The sequence below is a fragment of the Aquarana catesbeiana genome, linkage group LG03, assembly GCF_042186555.1.
Source record: "Aquarana catesbeiana isolate 2022-GZ linkage group LG03, ASM4218655v1, whole genome shotgun sequence".
Taxonomy (NCBI): Eukaryota; Metazoa; Chordata; class Amphibia; order Anura; family Ranidae; genus Aquarana; species Aquarana catesbeiana.
The window spans coordinates 735,922,191-735,947,656 of NC_133326.1; the positions used below are offsets into that span (position 1 = coordinate 735,922,191).

Consider the following 25,466-nt stretch of genomic DNA (forward strand, 5'->3'; position numbering starts at 1 on the left):
CACACTACCTATCCCACTCTCAACATCATACCTCAACTCCCTCCAATCTATCCTGAACCAATTTATTTGGCAAGGAAAGAAGGCTAGATGTAGCCACTCTAAACTCATAAAACACAGATCTAAAGGGGGTATGGGACACATTGATATAAAAGATTATTATCTAGCCACTATATTATCTCAACTAAGAGATTGGTTTCAACCTACACCAACCACCCTGTGGAGCGCCATAGAAAACAACGAAACACCGGGCCCCAACCTCACCGATTGGCTATTTAGTACACCCGTGAATAACCACTCCTTATTACAGTACTCCCCTCCTATCCAAGCTACCATCAAGGCCTGGAAAACCCTACACCATACCAGATGGTCACTCCTCCCAACCAAACCCCTTTTAATTCCTATAAACACCTTAAAACATCTGACCCCAGATCTATCCGTCCCACAATGGATCTCTGATAAGATTAAATACACACAAGACCTCCGCAACATCACGTCCACTAAATCCTACCCCCAGGTCCAAAAAGAATACAATGCACCCACTAAAGACTTCTTAACATACTATAGACTAAAAAAATGCCTCACAACCTATCCATCCCTAGAAGGAGCACTCCCCATGAAACTTTGGGAATTCTTCTTCTCTGACAACGCCAAACACAAGGGAGTCTCCCTCATCTATTTACTCCTGCAAGAAAAAAACACATTTTTCAAATCCAAACCACTCCTAGACTGGGAGAAAGACCTAAACCTACAATTCACTGATCACCAATGGCTAATAGCAATCAACTCAGTATATAAAGCAACTTCCTGTACATCTCTATAGGAAATGACACAAAAAACTTTGATGAGATGGTATCTAACCCCTCATAGACTTGCCAAATTTAACTTCCACGCTTCACATGACTGCTGGCGTGGCTGCGGTCAAACTGGCACTCTCCTACATATCCTCTGGACATGCCCTCACATACAACAGCTATGGCTTGAGGTACAAAACATATTACAAGAAGTTCTCCATCTTCCCATCACTCTCACTCCACAGTTAGCGATCCTCAACCTAAACATTGATGAGCTACCTACACAGCTCAGACAGGTGACTGTACACATCCTCCTAGCAACTAAACTCCTTCTAACAAGAAACTGGAAATCACACTCCATTCCCCCAATAGCGGAAGTAGTTAAACTAGTCCATACACACTACACATATGAAACACTTCTATCAAGAGGATCACAACACCACTCTAAAACACTAGACCTTTGGAACCCCTGGTACAAATGGTACACTGAAAAACACCAACTGATAACAGTCTTACCTTGATCGATGCTTCACCAATACTGCTCTCTCCCCCCCCCTTCCCTCCCCCTTCCCCCCTTACTCCACCCATCCCCCCCCTCCTTCCTTCCCCTCCCTCTCTTTCCATTCCCCCTCCCATCCCTTCCCCACAGGTTACCACCTTTAGAATTTGATAAGAATACCTTTGTTACATGCTGTTAGTTAACATTAGTTTCCTTGAACTTCACTCTCTCAATATCTACAGTTACATGATTAGTAAACCATCTCTTGCTATCATCTGTACAGTATGTCATTCCACTTACAACTGTATACCCATGTACTTTATGATGCATAACCTGTAACCTATGTAACTGAGAAACTTTTCAATAAAAACTATTGAAATAAAAAAAATTCAAAAAAAAAAAAAAAACAGTTATAAATCACTTTAATGAACATATAGGAATTTTGGGAATAATTAAGTTTATCTGGTTGTAGAACAAGTGTCAGATTTATGGTTGGTTACTTTGACGTAGATCTTAGTGACCAATCATATGTAAGACAGATAGTTGAGATAAGACTTGTAAAAGAGTATATAAATGCAAGCTCTGCAATTGTTAGATAGACAAGTCAGATAGGAGCTCATAAGGCTGAACTCTATGTATGCTGCCCTATTGCACGGGTCATAGAGGTCAGAACCAATGGGCAAGTATCTGTCCATAACTTGTCTCCTCGTATGAGTCAGAGAAGACTTCTTAACTTGTTCCAGAATGTGGTCTCAGGTGAATTTCCCTCATGAACTTGGTTGAGCTGGAACCCAGAACTCTGTGAGGGGACCAGACCACCAGCAGATTGACTGGTCCCTATCAGGTGACGGGTTCCCAAGAATTGGCAGTAAAGACCCATTCTGGTTCAAGGTGAGAACAATTCACAATTGTTTAAATTTGGTTAGAGGATAAGAATATTTATATCTAATATGCTTGCATTGTAAGAAACTGTGAAAAATTAGATCTGTATCTTGTAATACTTTGAACATAAACCTGTATGTTATCAGCTGTTAATAAACCTGCATTGCTGAAGTTCTGCCTGGTTCGATACTTTACTATTCTACTTCACCAGCTCAATTGAGCCCAACTTTTACTGCCCCTTTTTTATTATTTGTTGGATATAACTTCTTGCAATTTTTATACCAATAAATTCCTTATCGTTTTAAATTGATTTACATTATGTGGAGGTTCTTCCTTTTTTTCTTGCCCCTCTATGAGGAATGTCGATGATTGCGTGGAATCTGGCTGACGATCGAAGTTGGTCCAACAGGACACCCGGATCCAATCTAACCTCTTCAGGGACACGCCATCTTGTGGTATTTTCTGCTCTTCCAAGCCAAGTCCACCGGTATGATCCGAATCTGATCCACTCTACCATTTGACGGTACAAACCTTTCTGACTCACCGCCAACAGCCTGTGAGTCCATCCTTTCTGGTAAGGGCATTTTATGTTTAAATAATGAAGAAACTCCTGCGCTGTCAGAAATACCTATACTAAGGAGCACTGCTGCAACACCTAAAATGGCTAATCCAAACAGACAAAAGTGGTGTGAATAAAGTAAGTGGTGATTGCGCTGTGATAAAAGGGGAAGGGGGGGAAAGAGGAAGGGGGAGGGGCTAACTCAAATGTATAGAGAGGTGGGTGAAAAAATGAAAAAAAAAATTACAAAAGGTATAATGAGCATGAGGACTAGTATCATACTAGCACATGAAAAATATTGTAGATACTGAAACAAAATAAAAGAAAATTCTCAGTGCAAAAGGGCTAGTATCATACTAGCACATATGTGGTAACTCAGCAAATACTTATTAAAAGAAAAATCTCAGTGCAAAAGGGCTAGTATCATACTAGCACATATGTGGTAACACCATAAATAAATGGTGAACAGTCCCACCGCCTTGTAGTACAAAGTGCTCAAACAAAGAGTCATCAATTCCAGAAAGGCAAGTCCACAAGCCACAGGGAAGGGAAAAAGGTCTTCAGTGGGGACACCTCTGTGCTCACAAGCAGCTCACCTCACTGCAGCAAGACAACAGCTTGTAATTCAGTAACAAATCACCAGCAGGCAAGGGTCCCATCCAGTAGTTCAGGTGATTCGGGTGGTGGGTGTGCAGGATGGTATATAAAAAACATAAGCAGACAGTATATAGTATAACTCCGTGGCAGCCAGAGTGGAAAAAAGGGACAGGACACAGAAGGGGGATGCACTCACTTTTGATGAAGTCACGTGATGTGACGATACGCGTCAGGATTGGAGCACGGGACATGTCACAGACTGACGATAGGATACGAGCTCGGCGCTCGTGGATGTTTTTTACTATAGCCTTCTGCTAAATGTAAGTGTACCATGTTGTTTTTAACCTAATAAACGGATTTATATACGGGATCACGCTATGTGCACTCTCTTCCAACACTCCACATATATTCATCCCTTTGTGATGAGCATTGAGGAAATGGGGACGGTTTGAAGACACCCTTTTTGAGGTATACGAACTCGGCATTCGTTGGATTGACGCCCACACTCATTTTACAAAAGTGAGTGCATCCCCCTTCTGTGTCCTGTCCCCTTTTTCCACTGTGGCCGCCACGTAGTTATACTATATACTGTCTGCTTATGTTTTTTATATACCATCCTGCACACCCACCACCCGAATCGCCTGAACTACTGGATGGGACCCTTGCCTGCTGGTGATTTGTTACTGGATTACAAGCTGTTGTCTTGCAGCAGTAAGGTGAGCTGCTTGTGAGCACAGAGGTGTCCCCACTGAAGACCTTTTTCCCTTCCCTGTGGCTTGTGGACTTGCCTTTTTTGGAACTGATGACTCATTGTTTGAGCACTTTGTATTACAAGGTGGTGGGACTGTTCACCATTTATTTATTTTTCTTGGAGTCACCAATAAGAATTTGCTGAGTTATCACATATGTGCTAGTATGATACTAGCCCTTTTGCACTGAGATTCCTTTTTTTTTTTTTTTTTCAGTATTTACAATATTTTTTTCTGTGCTAGTATGATACTAGCCCTCGTGCACATTGACTTTTCTTGATTTATATATTTTTATTTGGTTCATTTTTTTTGTACCCACACTGTATTTGTCACCCATTTATAGCTTTTTATACGTTTTAGGCAATTTTGTTTCCTCAGTCTATTCGGATTTAGTGTCCATGAGACCGCACTTTATTACATTTCATTATACTGTTATATTTTGTATAATTTTTTCATTTTGCCTTTCTGGAACTGATGACTCATTGTTTGAGCATTTTGTACTACAAGGTGGTGGGATTGTTCACCATTTATTTATTTACTTGGAGTCACCAATAAGTATTTGCTGAGTTACTACACATATGCTAGTATGATACTAGCCCTTTTGCACTGAGATTTTTCTTTTAATAAGTATTTGCTGAGTTACCACATATGTGCCAGTATGATACTAGCCCTTTTGCACTGAGAATTTTCTTTTCTTTTGTTTCAGTATCTACAATATTTTTCATGTGCTAGTGTGATACTAGCCCTCATGCTCATTATACCTTTTGTAAAAAAAAATTTCATTTTTCACCCACCTCTCTATACATTTGAGTTAGCCCCTTCCCCTTCCTCTTCCCCCCCCTTCCCCTTTTATCACAGCGCAATCACCACTCACTTTATTCATGGCATTTTATGTTTATCTGCCTGAGATTATATGGTCATACTTGGTGAAGATATCACCCTACATGCAGAGATGAGGACTGGGAGCACCTACAGTGTCTTACTGACACTTTGACCAACTTATACCTCAGAGACATTAAAATTCCACATGCCTACATTTTTCACACATATATAGTCTGATGGACACGTTATATTGCTGAGTTTATTTATATCACATCCACGTTAGTTTATATATATTGTGTTAACTTCTTAACTGGATGTTTTCAAGTTATTTTTAATCCGCTAATCACATTGATGTCACACCTACTATAACGGATTTATTTATCTGTTATTCATCACTAGGAGTTACATGCAGCTTATCCTTTAAATACTCCTTATATTTTATTGGTATTAGTCATTCACTTATCACTTTTCTGGGGGATACCCCTCGTCCTATATATTTTTATTTTATTTTATGTTTGTGGTATATTATAGGTGTTATCACTATTGATTTAGGTCAATCTATGCATTACCATCACTCACTGTGACTTTTTGGTTTTTCTCATTGATGTTCAGTACACTCTATTAACGGCACACTTTGTTGTTTCACTATTAAAGAAATAAAAATAAAAATGCCATAAAACTATCCCCTATTTTGTAGACACTATAACTTTTGCGCAAACCAATCAATGAACACTTTTTGTGATTTTTTTACTAAAAATTTGTAGAATACGTATCGGCCTAAACTAAGGAAACATTTTGTTTTTTTATATATTTTTGGGGGATATTTATTATAGCAAAAAGTAAAAAAATATTGCTTTTTTTCAAAATTGACGCTCTTTTTTGTTTATAGCGCAAAAAATAAAAACCGCAGAGGTGATCAAACACCAATAAAAAGAAATCTCTATTTGTGGGGAAAAAAGGACGTCAATTTTGTTTGGGTACAACATCGCATGACTGCGTAATTGTCAGTTAAAGCGGCGCAGTGCCGAATCGAAAAAAGTGCTCTGGTCAGGAAGGGGGTAAAATCTTCTGGGGGTGAAGTGGTTAAGGGGAGTTCCACTCAAATTTTTAACTTAATCTTACCCCCTTCAGTTAATTGCATAGATGTTCAAATGCCGCACAAAATATTTTTTATCGCTGTAATTACCTTTATATTGTACTTTATTGTGGCACTTCCTGTCTCTCCTCCCATGGGAGTAGGCGTGTTTATTGCCTTTCCCCAGCGTCGCACTGTCTCCTGGGAGCTTAGTGTCAGGCTTCCCAAGAATTAGTCTGGAAACAACGATCATGCGCGTGAACAAGCTGTGAATGAACAGTATTCACCGCATCCAGGAAATCAATGCTTGTGGGCTTCACATGCCCACAAGCAAGATGGAAACAGCCAGCATCACATTTTTTAAGTTATTCTTCAGTACGAAAACAGACAGAGGCGGAAATATTACACCCAAACTGTGAGTATTATTTTGGGGTTAGTAAAGTGTCTCAATGACCTAAAAAAAAAAAGAAAGATTGGTCGCCGGACTCCCGCTTTAAGAAATGCCAAGAAATCACTGATCATCCAGTATTCTTACAGTAAGAGGAAGTTCCCAGTGCCGTGTTGTGTAAGAAGTGATGGAAGGCAGACCAGATTCTTATAGAGGAAGAGAAACCCCCCTCCCCCATACTACTGTTCCCCTACTTCCTCCTCTTCCTGCATTAGGACATCGAGGTACAGATCAGATCTTTCTTCACACGAACATCTTCCTACTGTTGGACGCTGCCAGTGCCGTGTTTACAGGTTTTCTCTTTTAATTGTTTTTTTATATTAGCTTAGACCATATAATAAACATACATTCTATGGTTAATTAATAAGTAGAATACATGGAAGCATTAAAAATAATACCATATCTAGGTATATATTGCTTGAAACAAGAGTGCTGGTAGATTCCACTAGGCAAGCACCTTATTGCCCATTAGATATTATCTAAACTGCATAACGGACTATACATATAGTATATAGTGAACAATAAAAATATAGAAAATACAACAGTAACAGAGTACCATATTACAGAGAGATACCATTGGGAACCACTGAGAAGGAAGGCTATGCTCCGGTTCTATCTAATCATCTCCTGGGTAGGGTAGAACCCAAGGATTCCTTGGGCCCTTTTATGTGATGTAAAAGTACTAAGAGTGTTGGGACCGTGAAATGTCTTGATTATAAATTACCTCAGAAATATTATGAGCATTATGTGACTTCCCTCACAATGTAATAGTTAGATGTGCTGCGATTACTATGTGAGTGACGAGGCATCTAAATTGTATAGGAATGTTATTGATATTAAGGCTAAGTGATGCTATATAAGGAGTAGGGATGAGCCGAACACCCTCCTGTTCGGTTTGCAGCAGAACATGGGAACAGGCAAAAAATTTGTCAGAACATACAAACACCTTTAAAGTCTATGGGACACGAACATGAAAAATCAAAAGTGCTCATTTTAAAGGCTTATATGCAAGATATTGTCATAAAAAGTGTTTGGGGACCTGGGTCCTGCCCCAGGGGACATGGATCAATGCAAAAAAAAGTTTTAAAAACTGCCATTTTTTCGGGAGCAGTGATTTTAATAATGCTTAAAGTGAAATATAAAAAATTAAATAATCCTTTAAATATCGTACCTGGGGGGTGTCTATAGTATGCCTGTAAAGTAGTGCATTTTCCCGTGTTTAGAACAGTCCCTGCACAAAATTATATTTCTAAAGGAAAAATTGTCATTTAAAACTGATCGCGGCTGTAATGAATTGTCGGGTCTCAGCAATATAGATAAAAATGATTGAAAAAAAGAGCATGGGGTCCCCCCTCAGTCCGTTACCAGGCCCTTTGGGTCTGGTATGAATATTAAGGGGAACCTCAAACCCAAATTTAAAAAAAAATTGCGTGGGGATCCCCTAAAATCCATACCAGGCCTTTCAGGTCTCATATAGAAATCAGGGGAAAACCTGCGCCAAATTAAAATAAAAATGGCGTAGGGGTCCCCCAAAATCCTGCGCCAAAATGTAAAAACTACGGACCGAAAAAAAAAGCTGCAACTGATCTGCCTCCATGGGAGGCTCCCGTTGAGGGATGCATCTTCTCTGTGACAGTTCTTATATAACTGAGGGTGGGGCCACTGGTGATGTAACCAGGTGACCCCACCCCCTCTGACACCACGGGGGCTTCCCCATAGCGTCAGAGGGGCAGGGCCACCCGGTGACGTAAACAGGTGACCCCACCCCCCTCTAACGCCATGGAAAGGCTATGGGGAAGCCCCCGTGGCATCAGAGGGAGTGGGGTCCCCTGGTTACGTCACTGGGTGGCCCCACCCTCAGTTATATAAGAACTGTCACAGAGAAGAAGCATCACTTGGCGGGAGCCTCCCATGAAGGTGGAATGGTTGCGGCTTTTTTTTTCTTTTTTGGTCCATCGGGCGGCGAGAACTGGTGGGACATTTTTATTTTTTTATTTTTTAATAAAGGACTTGTCCCAAGCTATCGCTAGTCTTTTTTACCATTTTGACACTTTTTTTGTGAAATGGTAGGGGTACGATTGGGTACCCCATTACCAATTCACACAGGGGGAGGCCGAGATCTGGGGGTCCCCTTGTTAAAGGGTGTTTCAGATTCCAATAAGCCCCCCGCCCACATAAACCCACAACCACCGGGCAAGGGTTGTGGGAATGAGGCCCTTGTCCCCATCAACATGGGGACAAGGTGCTTTGGGGGACTACCCCAAAGCACCCTCCCCATGTTGAGGGCATGTGGCCTGGTACGGTTCAGCAGGGGGGTGCTCTCTCATCCCCCCTCTTTTCCTGTGGCCTGCCAGGTTGCATGCTCGTATAAGGGTCTGGTATGGATTTTGGGGGGACCCCAATGCCATTTTTTAAAACATTTTGGCACAGGGTTCTCCTTAAAATCCATACCAGACCTGAAGGGTTTGGTATGGATTTTGGGGGGGCCCCTACGCCATTTTTAAAAAAATTTGGTGCAGGATTCCCCTTAATATTCATACCAGACCCGAAGGGCCTGAGATCTGACAATTCATTTCAGCCGCGATCAGTTTTAAATGACAATTTTTTCTTTAGAAGTTTCATTTTGCTGTGGTACTGTTCTAAACACGGGAAAACTGTGCAACTGTACAGGCCTACTATAGACACCCCCCAGGCAGATATTTAACCACTTCCTGCCCAGCCTATAGCAGAATGATGGTCGGGCGACGGTTCAGTTATCCTGACTGGGCGTCATATGACGTCCAGCAGGATAACAGCCGCCGCGCGCCCGTGGGGGTAAGTATCGTGGCGATCGATGGTGCAGTGTGTCAGTCTGACACACTGCTACACCAATCTCGGTAAAGAGCCTCTGACAGGGGCTCTTTACCACATGATCAGCTGTGTCCAATCATGGCTGATCACGATGTAAACAGGAAGAGCTGTTGATCGGCATTTGCTCACTCGTGTCTGACAGACGCGAGTGGAGGAGAGCCAATCGGCAGCTACCATCCACATGTGCCAACTTATGCCCAACATATGCCAGTCAGTGCCTATGAATGGACACTGACTGGCACCATTATAGAACTAATAAAATCAGTGATGCCCAGCAATGCCACCCACCATTGTAATCACTGCCACCCATTAGTGTCATTGCCACCTATCAGTGCCCATCAGTGCCCATCCGTGCCCAATCAGTGGCCACCTATCAGTGACCAGTGACCATCAGTGCCCATCCATGCCACCTATCAGTGCCATCCATAAGTACCCATCAGTGCCACCCATAAGTATCCATCAGTGCCACCTATGAGTGGCCATCAGTGCTGCCTATGGGTGCCCATCAGTGCTGCATACCAGTGCCACCTATCAGTGCACATCAGTGTCACCTATCAGTGCCCATCAGTGCCACCTATCAGAGCCCATCATCAGTGCCCATCAGTGCCATCTCATCAGTACCACCTCATAGTCCCCAGATGAAGTCACATGACGTGACGTAACGCATATGGAGTGGCTGGAGTCAGACACGCACCGGAAGTGACGTAAGGAAGTGCCAAAAATGCAGGTTTTAAACTTTTCTTGCCTGTTATTTATGTTTTTCATGTAAGAGTCCACCTGATTGTTTTAATAAAACGCACTTTAGACTTTTAAACCCCATTACACTATTGGAGGCACTTTCTTCCTCATCACTACTGCATTAATGCACCGGAGTGCATAGGGACAGCTGATTATAGGCACCTACAGCTGGAGAAGGTTCTCCTATTCCCTGTCAAAGTGCATGTGAGCTGGAAAAAGAACCAAAGGGGAGAGGAGGAGATATATATCCATTCAACCATGCAATTTAATACAGGGTATGAGGTGATAGTTTTGTGAGACTGGCTGTTCAGGAATTAATGTATGAAGTTTTACATGGACACTGATGGTTTTCCATTACTATACCATCTCTGTTCATCACTTCATGAACATTTATTCTTCCTGTTCTCACCATTCTCCGTAGAAGACGAGAAAATATTATCTTTATGTTTCTTATGGTGAACTATTTTTAACGTGGTTTTATATGCATTTTTCTAGCATTTTTTGCACATGCAATTTTTTGCACATTCATTGATTTTTCCCACTTTTTTGCACATGTATTGGACACTTGTTTTTAATGTCCTTTGTTGGAATTTATATTTCACATTTTTTTTAAGCTTATATTTGACGTTTTCACAACCTTCATTGGTTGCACATTGCACTTTATGTGTTTTCAGAATATTTATTAGTCTGCGTGAGATCACTTTATACATTTTTACCACCTCATTGGTGCCACCTCATTGGTGCCCATCGGTGCCGCCTTATCAATGCCCATCAGTGCAGCCATATCAGTGCCCGTCGTTGAAGAAGAAAATGTACTTGGGCAGGAAGATTTATAAGTGCCTGGTATTGAAGTGGTTAAAGGAATATTTCATTTTTATTGTTTCACTTTAGCATTAAAAAAATCACTGCTCCCGAAAAAACGGGCGTTAAAAAAAAATTGCATTGATACATGTCCCCTGGGTCAAGAGAAGAAAAACTAACCCCTCAAAGAATAGGTGGGACTTTAAAGGCAACGAGGTAGTAAAAAAGGATTTTATTCATACAAATATACAAAAATACAAATAGAAAATATCTAATACAGTTCATTCAAAAAACAATAAAATAATATAAGGAGTGAATATACTGATGTAGAGTTCAAATGTATATTTGTGTAGTCTTCCACCTGGGCCTATGTGTTTCGGGACTGCCTATAGAGTCCCTTCATCAGGGGCAGTTTGTAGGAGGAATTACACTACATAATGAGATATAAATTTGAAATAATTTAGAGATCATATGTATTAAACACATTGTCTGCATCATAGACCAATCTATAACATCAAAAAAATATATACAAGAGAGATAACACACATACCCAGGTATATTCAGTACAGGAAGCTCACTGTCAGGGCCCCGGAGGAGAGTACGGACAGAGTGCCACGAGAGTCCAGGAGGAATCGGGCGTATGTCTGGCCCCACCTTATCCACACTGGTCCCCCCGTGTGGCCCCAAAGGAGCGAACTCAGTCGGGGCAGTACTATCCCAGAAGAATCCCACTAAAAAAGCACCAAAAGGGGAGTGTCTGAAACAAAGAGAAAAAAGAAAAAAATCCCAGTGGTCTGGTATACATCTACAAAATAAAAAAACCTAGTAATAATAACCGCCACATCGTGGATGCAGAGCCTCATTTCCACCTAGCGGATCCACGTCCAGGCGAGGCGTGGGGGTAAAGAAAAACCTCTGATGCACCCAGCTTACCCTAGTGCTGGTTCAAACGGAAACCGTTTAGGGAGAGTGGACAGAAAATTCCCAGATTCCTGAGTAGGAGCGGAGACCCCTCAATGCACAGCAGCTCCAAGAGGTCACAGAAAATACAGATTTCCCATGAGGGCAAGATCTAAGGTACAAGACAAAAAGACCTAATCATAAAAACAGAAGCAGAAATGCTCTTTAAAGTATTGCAATATATAGTATATATTGCATCAAGACTTAATCAAAACCAAGAGGCACAGAAAGCCTATGGCAGATTGCAGTAACGCAAGGACAGAGAAAGTAAGGGGCAGCATTACCTTGTTAATCAATGGGCTGTGTCACAGTGCACCATGGAGTTCCGCTCGTCAAATCCGTAGCCGCCGCCGCCGAACAGGACAGTGTCACTAACTCGGCGTTAGGCGGCTTAATATGGATTAGAGTATGATTAGGCAGCTGGAGCGCTGATTGACGTGCGGACGCCGTGACGCCGCTCCATCCAGTGAGAGGAAGGAACAGGAGCCATGGCAACGTCACGACACCGCTCCGTCTAGAGGAGGGAGGGGATAGGAGTCCAGGCAATCCACGGAGGAGCGTCTGAATGACGACATCCTCCTGTCATTTCTAGATAGGAGTTTAGGAGAGAGGGAGAGAAGCCTATATAAACTCCTCACTCGCCTGTGTGATGGGAGGCATATAGCCAGCCTCAGCATCGCGGCCATCATAAAGGGGGAAGATAGAAATAACAAAATAAAGAGGCAGAGAAAATAAAAGATTTTTGACACGAGAATGACAAGAGGGGTCATTAAACCCCCAGGGTCAGCGTGTATGGTCCAAGCCTCATACTCGTTACAATTGGTTACTTAAAGATACCAAAGGGACAGGGGGGGGACCCTGAGCCGCCGCTGCACGGCACCCCCCACAGCGAAGCTGTGAGGGGGGTCATGCAACCACCGCCCACCGACGCAAAATAGGCGACCGTGCCCACATATGGGGGACAGCGGTAAAGCCACTGCCCATCCAATGGGGGCAATATACGGGCGCCAACAACAGGCCCCCCAAGGGATAGAAATCCCGGGAGGCCCCCGTGCGCCGGGCGGGACAAAGAGGGGCCAGTAAACTGTGATCTAAAATACTCACCAAAGGAGACTGACAGGGAGCCTCAATAACTGACAGTATACCTACAATTACAAGGATACATAAAAAAAACAAATGTATGCCTAGACAGGGGTGGCCTGACATGACATGATAACCGTAATCAGCAGACACAGAACATCAAAGCACCACCATAGGAATAAATCATGAAATAAAGTAACGGGACAACCACAATAACAATAGAATTTCAAGGTGGAGAGTTTAGAAATCCTTCTCATACACCCCAGAGGAGAAACCCTCTAGAAAGGGTCTGTAACTAAAATGATCATTTAGCCCGGGGGGTGAGGTGGCGGCAAGGTCCATAATCCAGCGGGCTTCCCGCTGTAGAAGGGCCCTGTTCCAATCCCCACCCCTCGGGCTGGGGTGGACTCTATCCAGGATGAGAAAATAGATATTGGGAAAATTACCATGATGTTCGTTGGCCACATGCCTCCCTAAAGGAAGGTCGGGATTAGCTTTTCTCATAGCTGTAATATGACGTGAGGCTCGCAAAGAAAATTTTAATTTAGTCTTGCCTACATAAAATTGTCGGCATTGGCAGACTAAAAGGTATACCACACCCTCAGTCTTACAGTTCGAGAAATGACATGGTCTATATGGGCGCCCATTTGGAAGAACAACATTCTGACTGGTATTCATAAATCTGCAGATGGAACATCCCCCACAGGTGAACGTCCCAAATCTCTTGCAGGGGTCACCACGTGATTCACCGACAAATTCGCTGTGTACCAACTGGTCACGCAGGGAACCTGTGCGTCGGTAGGTGATTGCAGGTAATGCAGATAAATGTGGGTGTAAAGTGGGGTCAGAGTATAGTATATGCCAGTGTTTATTGAGAATTGATTTAACAGACTCATGTTGGTTGCTAAACCTCATGATCTTCCAAGTGGGAGGGTCCGTTTCTGTTTTCTTTTGATGGCTAAATAGCAATTCCCGTCGGGTTCTTTTGTTTGCACGTTTGTATGCTTTTTTTAGGAGAGAACGGGAATAGCCCCTCACAAGAAGCCTGCCATCTTGTGGACAATTGATAAGTTTACGTCTCAGGATTAAGTGACATGGAAGTGATTAATTGTTTAGTATGGAACTGTAGCTCTGACCCACCCACAATGCTCCTGGACAAAGTCATAACTGAACTGCATTGTGTGGGGATATAAAAGGGTAAGCAGCGGCCATTTTAGGTCTCTTGTTCCTGGGACGCGTGGCCTGCCAGCAGAACTCTGTGGGTGTGTGTGTCCCACAGGGTTGCGGCCTACCTAGCGAAGGAGCAGAGCAGCTGTAGTATCCAGCCATCCTATCGCAGTGAGCTGGACAAGAGACGTGATGGTTCCGAAAGACCCGTGGGGAGATAACCAAGGACTCCTGGTCGTTTGTGAACGGAACAGTGTGACGGCGTGGTGGTGCCTCTATACGGAACTGAGAACTGCTGAACCAGAGACATCCACCTGCTTGGATTCTGTGTGGTGAGAGGGTTGACACCCAGAAGTTTATTTGAATATTACACACACATCTTTAGAACTGTACAGAGTGTTGCTGGGACTGATAGTCGGAGAGCATTACATCTGAATAGACTTCAGTGTTCAGGAGCGGATGTTTGATGTTTGTTTCTTCATATAAAGACACCTAGTCACTCTGTTGGATTACAATTGTTTTAGTGTGTTACACTACACTGCGCAACACCCATACGGATTACAATTATAAAAGCTAGCGAAGACTGAAGAAGTTTGGACTACCTTTTTCATTGCAGGGCCCTGCATTTTAGTATAGTGACTTTAAGGTCTAGAGCAGGGGGAGCTCCCGGGTATAGATTCATACCAATATATACATAGATATTTCTGTGATTGTTATTGATTGTCATAATCATTTCTTATACTATCACACTACGTTGGTGTGATAGTATATTCATTGGAATAACTCTTTATATAAATATATTACTCACTCAAAGAAAGAAGTTATTTTTGGTCGTTATTGAAGTTTGTGTGCAGTGTTGTCATTTCTCCTACAGGTGGAGCTACCAGCACCCAGGTAGAGGTAACCCTAATTGTAAGTGTATATTGTGGGTTAAAGTTAATGCTAATATTGTTACAACACTGCACTACAGTTGTGTCAAGGGGATTGAACAATTTAAGAAGGGTGTAGAGCAAAGAGGACAGGCCTGCTTAAACCAGCAGCTCCACCGAGAGTTATTGCTACATATATATATATATATATATATATATATATATAATATTCTTCCTATATATATATATATATATATATATATATATATATATATATATATATATATATATATATATATATATATATATATATATATATATATATATATATATATAATTTATTATTTTAATTGATTTTTTAAAATTGATATTCAGATCGAGCACCCTTAGTTTGATTTTTGGCCTTTATTAGCTCAATATGTGCTCTATTTTGCATCAGCTGTCAGCCTTTGTAAGCCCAACTATTTATAATCTACTATTTTTCCAAAATTCTGTCATCCCATTGCCTTTGGTCCGCTGACCGTTGTAGTTCTACAGCTGTGGACGTCATGCCCAGGAGAGTGTATTTAATGATGCTCTCCTTCAGAGAACAACAGGCCAGTAGAAGGAGCTGTGAGCTCCGAGCACGTAGCCTTTCATTCCACAGAGACAGTCCTGACCCCTTCCTCCCACCCCCTGCTGGTGACGTAATTTCTGCTTCCGGTTCAAGCTGGTCAGCATGGAGCTGACTACTTCCTGGTTTTCCTGAATGTACAGGTATTCAGCACAACATCACACCAGAACTTTTCCCAGCTACGGATCGTGCGAGGAGCTTGTGGGACATAGTAGAAATGCCAGGACTACATACTTTTGATGAGCATGACTCCCACTTATATCTCCTAAGTGTTTTTAATCTTGTGCAATAAATGTTACTGTTTTAATACTACTTAGAGATGCGCCCCCTTGTTTCTTTTAGACTACTGGGAGGGGCTGGGGAAAACGTTAGCATCAATGACAAAGTCAGAGGCAGGTGGAGTGTCCTAAAGAAAGATTTTAGGGACTTAGGAGCTAAATTGGGGAAAAGGACACTGAAGTCAAGCCATCAGACAGTTGCAAATCAGTGGTCATGCTATCAGACGAGTATAATCATTATATTATATGTTACATCACCCTCTCTAACATTTATAATACGGTATGATTAAACTGTGGAAATTTAAAGATACAGAGCCCCAAATATCAACCCATCGGCTACATAGTGACATTTTTCCAATACTTCTAAATGGGTTCAAAAAAAATTCTCCCATTGGACCAATACGTTTACAATGCAGATGTGTCATACACACCCCCCTCTATGATATCTTACAATTTGGTATGATTTTACTGTGGAAATTTAAAGATACAGAGCCCCAAATATCAACCCATTGGCTACATTGTGACATAATTGCAAATTGGGTTCAAAACCAATTTTCCCATTGGACCAATACGTTTACAATGCAGATGTGCCATACACACCCCCCTCTATGATATCTTACAATACGGTAAAATTTTACTGTGGAAATTTAAAGATACAGAGCCCCAAATATCAACCCATTGGCTACATTGTGACATTTTTCCAATACTTCTAAAAGGGTTCAAAAAAAATTCTCCCATTGGACCAATACGTTTACAATGCAGATGTGTCATACACACCCCCCTCTATGATATATTACAATACGGTAAAATTTTACTGTGGAAATTTAAAGATACAGAGCCCCAAATACCAACCGATTGGCTACATAGTGACATAATTGCAAATTGGGTTCAAAACCAATTCTCCCATTGGACCAATACGTTTACAATGCAGATGTGCCATACACACCCCCCTCTATGATATCTTACAATTTGGTATGATTTTACTGTGGAAATTTAAAGATACAGAGCCCCAAATATCAACCCATTGGCTATGTAGTGACATTTTTCCAATACTTCTAAATGGGTTCAAAAAAAATTCTCCCATTGGACCAATACGTTTACAATGCAGATGTGTCATACACACCCCCCTCTATGATATCTTACAATACGGTAAAATTTTACTGTGGAAATTTAAAGATACAGAGCCCCAAATATCAACCCATTGGCTATATAGTGACATTTTTCCAATACTTCTAAATGGGTTCAAAAAAAATTCTCCCATTGGACCAATACGTTTACAATGCAGATGTGTCATACACACCCCCCTCTATGATATCTTACAATACGGTAAAATTTTACTGTGGAAATTTAAAGATACAGAGCCCCAAATATCAACCCATTGGCTATATAGTGACATTTTTCCAATACTTCTAAATGGGTTCAAAAAAAATTCTCCCATTGGACCAATACGTTTACAATGCAGATGTGTCGTACACCCCCCCCTCTATGATATCTTACAATTTGGTATGATTTTACTGTGGAAATTTAAAGATACAGAGCCCCAAATATCAACCCATTGGTTACATAGTGACATTTTTGCAATATTTCAAATTGGGTTCAAAACCAATTCTCCCATTAGACCAATACATTTACAATGCAGATATAAACACCCAAATATCTGTACATTGGCTAGTTACAATCAATATATGCCCTAAATATTAGCCCATTCATCGAAATTGATGTTTTCATAATATATATACATATATATATATATATATATATATATATATATATATATATATATATATACCGTATATATATATAAGAGTCCAAAGGGTTGCTTCACTTAAAAACTTTCGGTTGCTTTATTTCATGTAGTCACATGGAAAAATTACAAAGCAATTACAATCTTTCCAGACGTAATCATGACATTAAATGCCTATATAATGCAGATATGGATGGATTACGTTTCGGGCTAGTATGCTTGCGCCCTTCCTAAGATCCATCAGAGCATATCTAACAGGTTTACTGCAATCAATCCTTTAAATACAAATTAGTGGTAGACATCACATGTGGAAACAATATGGTTGATTGATTCAATTCATAGTATATTCATCACCTGTGCAGATATGTGTTTTTTACACCATAGACACAAGATCTAACAATTAGCGGCCGATATCCTTATCTCATCATTCTTATTCTCCAAATGTGTTATATGAACCTATGAAAAATACATACATAGATAGAATGAGCATACCCATATACAGACCTCCCTATTTTGAAACACATTTCTATGTTTTTTTCATTTTATTATCACTTATAAATCAATACTGTTAAATAAACAAATAAAGATCCCAATCAACATTTAAACCATATGGAGCAATAGTATTTAGAAAATGTATCCAATAAACTTTTCTTTTTCTCAGGTTACCCCACCCCCTCCTATTTTTCTCTATTCCCTCTAGGACCATATACTTTAATTGTGATGCATTATGTCCATATTCCACAAAATGTCTGGCTAATGGTAGTCGTGTTAGTTTGTCACGTATTGAATATTTGTGTCTTGCTATCCTGTCTTTTACTTTTTGTGTAGTTTCTCCAACATACACTAAACCGCATGGGCACTTAATGGCATATATGACATATGATGATTGGCAAGTGTAATACCCACGTATAGGGATATTGAAGCCCCTATGTGGATGTGCAAAAACTTTTCCTTTTATCATGGAGTTGCATTGTATGCATGACAAACATGGATACAATCCAAGGTTTTTTTGTTCTAAAAAAGTTGGTTTAATAAATGTGGATGTGGGTTGGTCCGATTTTATTAATTAGTCGGTCCCGTATTGTTCTACCTTTCCTATATGAGGACATGGGGGGGATTCCAGAATTCCTGTATCATCAGATAACTAGTTCTTAAAAGGTTCCAATGTTTTTTAATTATCTTAGAGATGTTTTTAGAAAAAGGGTGGTATTGCATAATAAATGGAATTCTCTTTGTTTCTCTATGGGTTGTTACATTATGGTCAGTATTGAGAGATTCCGTATCAACTAAGGTTCGGGGGTATCTTCTATTGATGAGTTTATTTTTCATTTCTTTGAGTCTCTGGTCACCGCACAGGGGATCACTCACGATCCGCTGTACCCTCAGCATTTGACTTTTTGGAATAGACGAGAAAACAAAGTGTAAATAAAGTGTAATAACTGGTTACGATCTGTGGGTTTCACATACAGATTAGTACTAATCTGTGTGTTACTCAACTTCAATGTAGTGTCTAGAAAAGAAATCCTGTCTTTACCAATTTCAATATTAAATTTCAGGCCAGGTATTAAATAGTTAATATATTTATCGAACAGAAATAGGCTCTCCAGGTTGTCATCCCATATAGCGAAAATATCGTCCACAAATCATTACCAACAATGGCAATGTTGGAGAAATAGTTAATTCACATAAATAAAAGAGGTTTCTATCATATTCATAAATGCATTCGCATATGGGGGTGCAACATTTGAGCCCATCGCTGCCCCATTTAGTTGCAAAAAATGAGTATCCTTGAAGAGAAAATAGTTTTCCTCAAGGACAACAGTTCAAGAAGGAACAAGATCTGTTCAGTTTTATAGATACATGATTGGGTTAACAGTCGTTGACATGCCTCTATTCCCAAACTATGAGGGATGATAGTAAACAGACTGGAGACGTCCCATGAAATCAGGACGGATTCTGGTGACAACTTAATATCCTGAATTTTAGTCAAGAAATCTGTAGTGTCTTTGATATACGATTTGATATTTAACAGTAATGGTGTTAGACATTTGTCCAAATATTGTGCTAAACGGGTTGTCACAGATTCCATACCCGATACAATGGGACATCCCGGGGTTTTTTTTTGGGTCTTTATGGATTTTTGGTAACATATATAATACTGGTGTAACCGGATATTCACACACCAAAAATTCCATAGTTTCGTCATCAATAATTTTATCCTTAACCGCATTCATGAGGATTTTTTTGATTCTTTTTTGTACTCTAAAGACTGGACTATCAAGTTTTCTATATGTAAGGGTGTCACCAAGATGTTTCATCACTTCATTTTCATACATGGGGGTGTCCATTACCACAATAGCTCCCCCCTTGTCAGCCGGTTTGATGGTGATATCGCGCCGGGCTGACAAGGAGTTTAATGCTGTAATCTCATCTTTATTCAAATTATGGGGTATATGATCTCTTTTATTCCTATCACACAAGAATTTCTTTGTCATTTTCCACTTTGTCTATATACACCTCCACTGCAGCACATGATGTAGGGGGTACTTTAGTGCTTTTCAAATTTAAACCCATATTTTTAATTGATAATGTAAGTGATTCCTTATATGTGGTAATCGACCCACCTGAGAAATGTGCTTTAAATCTTAATTGTCTGTAAAATCTATACAAATCCTGCTTAAGTACAAAATCATCCATTCTTTCTTTAGGGCAAAAGCCCAAACCCTTATTTAATACACTAAGTTTGGCTTCAGACAAAATAATGGAAGAAATGTTATGTACCAGGTTTTCTTCTAGTGTCTCTGTCGGTTCTGCCGTCTGGTAGTTACACCTCCCGTTGCGTCTTTTCTTGATTCTCCAGCCGCCCCTTCTGGTCCGGGTTCGGTCATGTTTGCTGGTAAAAAAGGAGTAGTGGATGCGCTGTTTGATGATCCAGTAGATGTGATAGATAAGTTGGAGCTAGCGAATTGTTTGCGCTGTATTTTCCTATGTCCTTTTGGGTGATGGTATATGGGATCCATCCAGTTATAGACACAATCACTTTTGTAGTCTTACCGGTCCCGCTCAAGTTTTGTACGTTTGCGAAGCTGGACATTAGTATGAAATTTCTCCAATTTATCTTTGTTAGTTTTTTTAAATTCCATTAGTTCCTCCTAATTTGAACATTGTTGTAGTTGTTCTTCTAATTGGACAATCTCCTGCTGTACAAGAGTTCTTTCTTGTTGCAAAAATTGTACAGTTAATGTCATGATATCAAAGGAACATTTATTTAGAATTTGTGCAAACTTGGTTTTGAAGTCCATATTTTGTGAAAATAAAGTTGGAAAGTTGGAAACGAACTCTTAATCCTCTGGGGATCATTTGCATCTTATAGTATTCCGCTAGTGTTACCTCGTGTAAATCCATTGTAATAGCTCTCTGTGTAAGCTTCTCCATTTTCTTGATTAGTTGTATTGGGGATGACTGGGTCAGGAAATCTCTGGATCCCATAGTGTCTGTGAAGATCCTTGAGGCCTCAGTTTCAGAGAAAGAGTATAAGCCACTCGTTGCCATCCTTGTGATGATTCCACACAAAATAGCTGGTGCTCCTTCTCAAGGGAAGAATATATTCAAATCGTAGAGGAGAGCCGCACCCAGCTTACGATTCACTGCCAGGAATCAGGTCTTCCCACCGACCTTATATATAGAAAAAGAGTCCAAATAAAATCGGACCAACCCACATCCATATTTATTAAAACACCTTTTTTAGGACAAAAAAACCTTGGATCGTATCCATGTTTGTCATGCATACAATGCAACTCCATGATAAAAGGAAAAGTTTTTGCACATCCACATAGGGGCTTCAATATCCCTATACGTGGGTATTACACTTGCCAATCATCATATGTCATATATGCCATTAAGTGCCCATGCGGTTTAGTGTATGTTGGAGAAACTACACAAAAAGTAAAAGACAGGATAGCAAGACACAAATATTCAATACGTGACAAACTAACACGACTACCATTAGCCAGACATTTTGTGGAATATGGACATAATGCATCACAATTAAAGTATATGGTCCTAGAGGGAATAGAGAAAAATAGGAGGGGGGGTAACCGTGAAATAACACTGAGAAAAAGAGAAGTTTATTGGATACATTTTCTAAATACTATTGCTCCTTATGGTTTAAATGTTGATTTGGATCTTTATTTGTTTATTTACCAGTATTGATTAATAAGTGATAATAAAAATGAAAAAAACATAGAAATGTGTTTCGAAATAGGGAGGTCTGTATATGGGTATGCTCATTCTATCTATGTATGTATTTTTCATAGGTTCATATAACACATTTGGAGAATAAGAATGATGAGATAAGGATATCAGCCGCCAAGGCCGATCCTAGGGTCACCGGCGCCTGGGTGCAGAAATATTTCTGGCGCCCCCACATGGGCGTGGTCATCTTACCAGCTCCACCCCTTTACAAATGATTCTATGGCAACGACTCAAATACAGAGATACTCCCCTAAGAAGTCTTTGTTACCCTGAAATCCTCCCATGATCTCTTAACAATAAAGAAAATACAGGAAGAGAGAACACTAATGAGACCTGGAGGGGAGTCTCTCTGATCCACACAGAGAGGGCTTCTGTTAGAAAGAGTCCCCAGACATAATACAGGATACGGTCAAAGACTGCAGACATGATACAAGAGCTTGACAGAGACTGTAGACATGGTACAGAAGTTGGTCAGAGACTGCAGACATAGTACAGGAGATGATCAGAGACTGCAGACATGGTACAGGAGATGATCAGAGACTGCAGACATAATACAGGAGATGATCAGAGACTGCAGACATGATACAAGAGATGGTCAGAAACTGCAAACATAATACAGGAGATGGTCGGAGACTACAGACAAGATAGAATAGATGGTCAGAGACTGCAGACATGATACAAGAGACAGTCAGACACTGCAAACATGGTACAGAAGCTGGTCAGAGATTGAAGACATGATACAAGAGATGGTCAGAGACTGCAGACATAGTACAGGAGATGATCAGAGACTGCAAACATGATACAAGAGACAGTCAGAGACTGTAGACATGATACAAGAGACAGTCAGAGACTGCAGACATGGTACAGGAGATGGTCAGAGACTGCAGACATGGTACAGGAGTTGGTCAGAGACTGCAGACATGATACAGGAGATGATCAGAGACTGCAGACATGGTACAGGAGATGATCAGAGACTGCAGACATGGTACAGAAGATGATCAGAGACTGTAGACATAGTACAGAAGATGATCAGAGACTGTAGACATAGTACAGGAGATGATCAGAGACTGCAGACATGATACAGGAGATGATCAGAGACTGCAGACATGATACAAGAGATGGTCAGAAACTGCAAACATAATACAGGAGATGGTCGGAGACTACAGACATAGTACAGGAGATGATCAGAGACTGCAAACATGATACAAGAGACAGTCAGAGACTGTAGACATGATACAAGAGACAGTCAGAGACTGCAGACATGGTACAGGAGATGGTCAGAGACTGCAGACATGGTACAGGAGTTGGTCAGAGACTGCAGACATGATACAGGAGATGATCAGAGACTGCAGACATGGTACAGGAGATGATCAGAGACTGCAGACATGGTACAGGAGATGATCAGAGACTGTAGACATAGTACAGGAGATGATCAGAGACTGCAGACATGATACAGGAGATGATCAGAGACTGCAGACATGGTACAGGAGATGATCAGATACTGTAGACATGGTACAGGAGATGATCAGAGACTGCAGACATAGTACAGGAGATGATCAGAGACTGCAGACATGGTACAGGAGATGATCAGAGACTGTAGACATAGTACAGGAGATGATCAGAGACTGCAGACATGGTACAGGAGATGATCAGAGATTGCAGACATAGTAGAGGACATAGTCAGAGACTGTAGACATGATACAGGAGACAGTCAGAGACTGCAGACATAGTACAGGAGGTGGTCAGAGACTGCAGACATGGTACAGGAGATGATCAGAGACTGCAGACATGGTACAGGAGATGATCAGAGATTGCAGACATAGTAGAGGACATAGTCAGAGACTGTAGACATGATACAGGAGACAGTCAGAGACTGCAGACATAGTACAGGAGGTGGTCAGAGACTGCAGACATGGTACAGGAGATGATCAGAGACTGCAGATATGATACAAGAGAAGGTCAGAGACTGCAGACATGGTACAAGAGAAGGTCAGAGACTGCAGATATAATACAGGAGATGGTCAGAGACTGCAGACATAGTACAGGAGATGATCAGAGACTGCAGACATAGCACAGGAGATGATCAGAGACTGCAGACATAGTACAGGAGATGATCAGAGACTGCAGACATGATACAGGAGATGGTCAGAGACTGCAGACATGATACAAGAGAAGGTCAGAGACTGCAGATATAATACAGGAGATGGTCAGAGACTGCAGTTCCTATGGACATTAGTAGATAATGGCCGATTGGCCCTCTCACCTGACCCAGCGATGGTTCCTCTGATCAGGAGTAAGCTCACTCTGAATTGCCCGTGGTGACTCCGCTGGGTAGCACCCAGATCTGTATTCTGGCAATGACTCCATTCCTTTCTCCGCCAGGGATGGCACCAGGCTGTGTGGCTTTCCCTCTGGTGGCGCAGGGCAGCGGGGTTTCCTCTCTGATGGTGTTCCCTGAGCACTGCCCTCTCCCTCTGGAGTCCTGGGTGCACTTCCCTGAAAGCTTACCCAGGCTCCTGTATCTCTCTCTCTCCCATTCAGCTGAGCCTGCTGTGTGGACTGCAGTTTCCGTGTTACAGTGGGGCTGCCAGTCCTCGGGACTACATGTCCCACAATCCTCTTCTCCTTTTTCTATTCTATTTTTCCCTGGCTGATATGAAGGCGGGGGAAGAAACATAGTGGGAGGCTGTGCTGGCCAGCGCCGCTCACTAGTATAGCAGTGCACGTGCGGAGGAGAGGGAGAGGGAGGGGAAGGGGCGAAAGAAGAGCCTGCAGCAGCAGTGACGTCACTAGGGTTGGTCTCACCAGGTGCGGTATAACATGGTGTCACCCTCCTTCCACCAACTTTAGTCGCCCCTCAGTACAGACCTCCCTCCACTAAGTATAGACCCCCACTAAGTATAAACCCCTCTCTCAGTACAGACCCCCTTTCATCAGTATAGACCCCCCCAGGACAAACCACCCCCCTCCATTAGTAGACCCCCACCAGGACAACCCCCCCTCCATTAGTACAGATCCCCCCCAGGACAAAGCCCCCCTTCATTAGTACAGACCCCCCCAGGACAACCCTCCTCCATTAGTACAGACCCCCAGGACAAACCCCCCCTCTATTAGTACAGACCCCCAGGACAAACCCCCTCCATTAGTACAGACCCCCTAGGAGACCCCCCCTCCACTAGTACAGACCCCCACAGGAAAAATCCCCCCTTCATTAGTACAGACCCCCCAGGACAAACCCCCCTCCATTAGTACAGACCCCCCAGGACAAACCCCCCCTCCATTAGTACAGACCCCCCAGGACAAACCCCCTCCATTACTACAGACCCCCCAGGAGAACCCCCCCTCCACTAGTACAGACCCCCACAGGACAAATCCCCCCTTCATTAGTACAGATCCCCCACCAGGACAAACCCCCCTCCATTAGTACAGACCCCCCACCAGGACAAACCCCCCTCCATTAGTACAGACCCCCCCCCCAGGACCCCCCCTCCATTAGTACAGACCCCCCGGACAAACACCCCCCCTCCGTTAGTACAGACCCCCCAGAACACCCCCCCTCCATTAGTACAGACCCCCCAGAACAACCCCCCTCCATTAGTACAGATCCCCCAGGACAAACCCCCCCCCTCCATTAGTACAGACCCCCAGGACAAATCCCTCCATTAGTACAGACCCCCCCAGGACAAATCC

The 25,466-nt window shown here is 41.8% G+C and overlaps 1 protein-coding gene across 1 annotated transcript in view; it reads left to right on the forward strand.

The window, feature by feature from the left end:
* The first annotated feature begins 6,198 nt into the window (after positions 1–6,198).
* Positions 6,199–25,466, forward strand: part of LOC141133858 (NACHT, LRR and PYD domains-containing protein 3-like) — a 240,287-nt gene continuing 221,019 nt past the window's right edge. The window contains exon 1 of the mRNA XM_073623441.1: positions 6,199–6,715. The gene's annotated coding sequence lies outside the window, so the exon portion shown is untranslated. The remainder of the gene's footprint in view (positions 6,716–25,466) is intronic.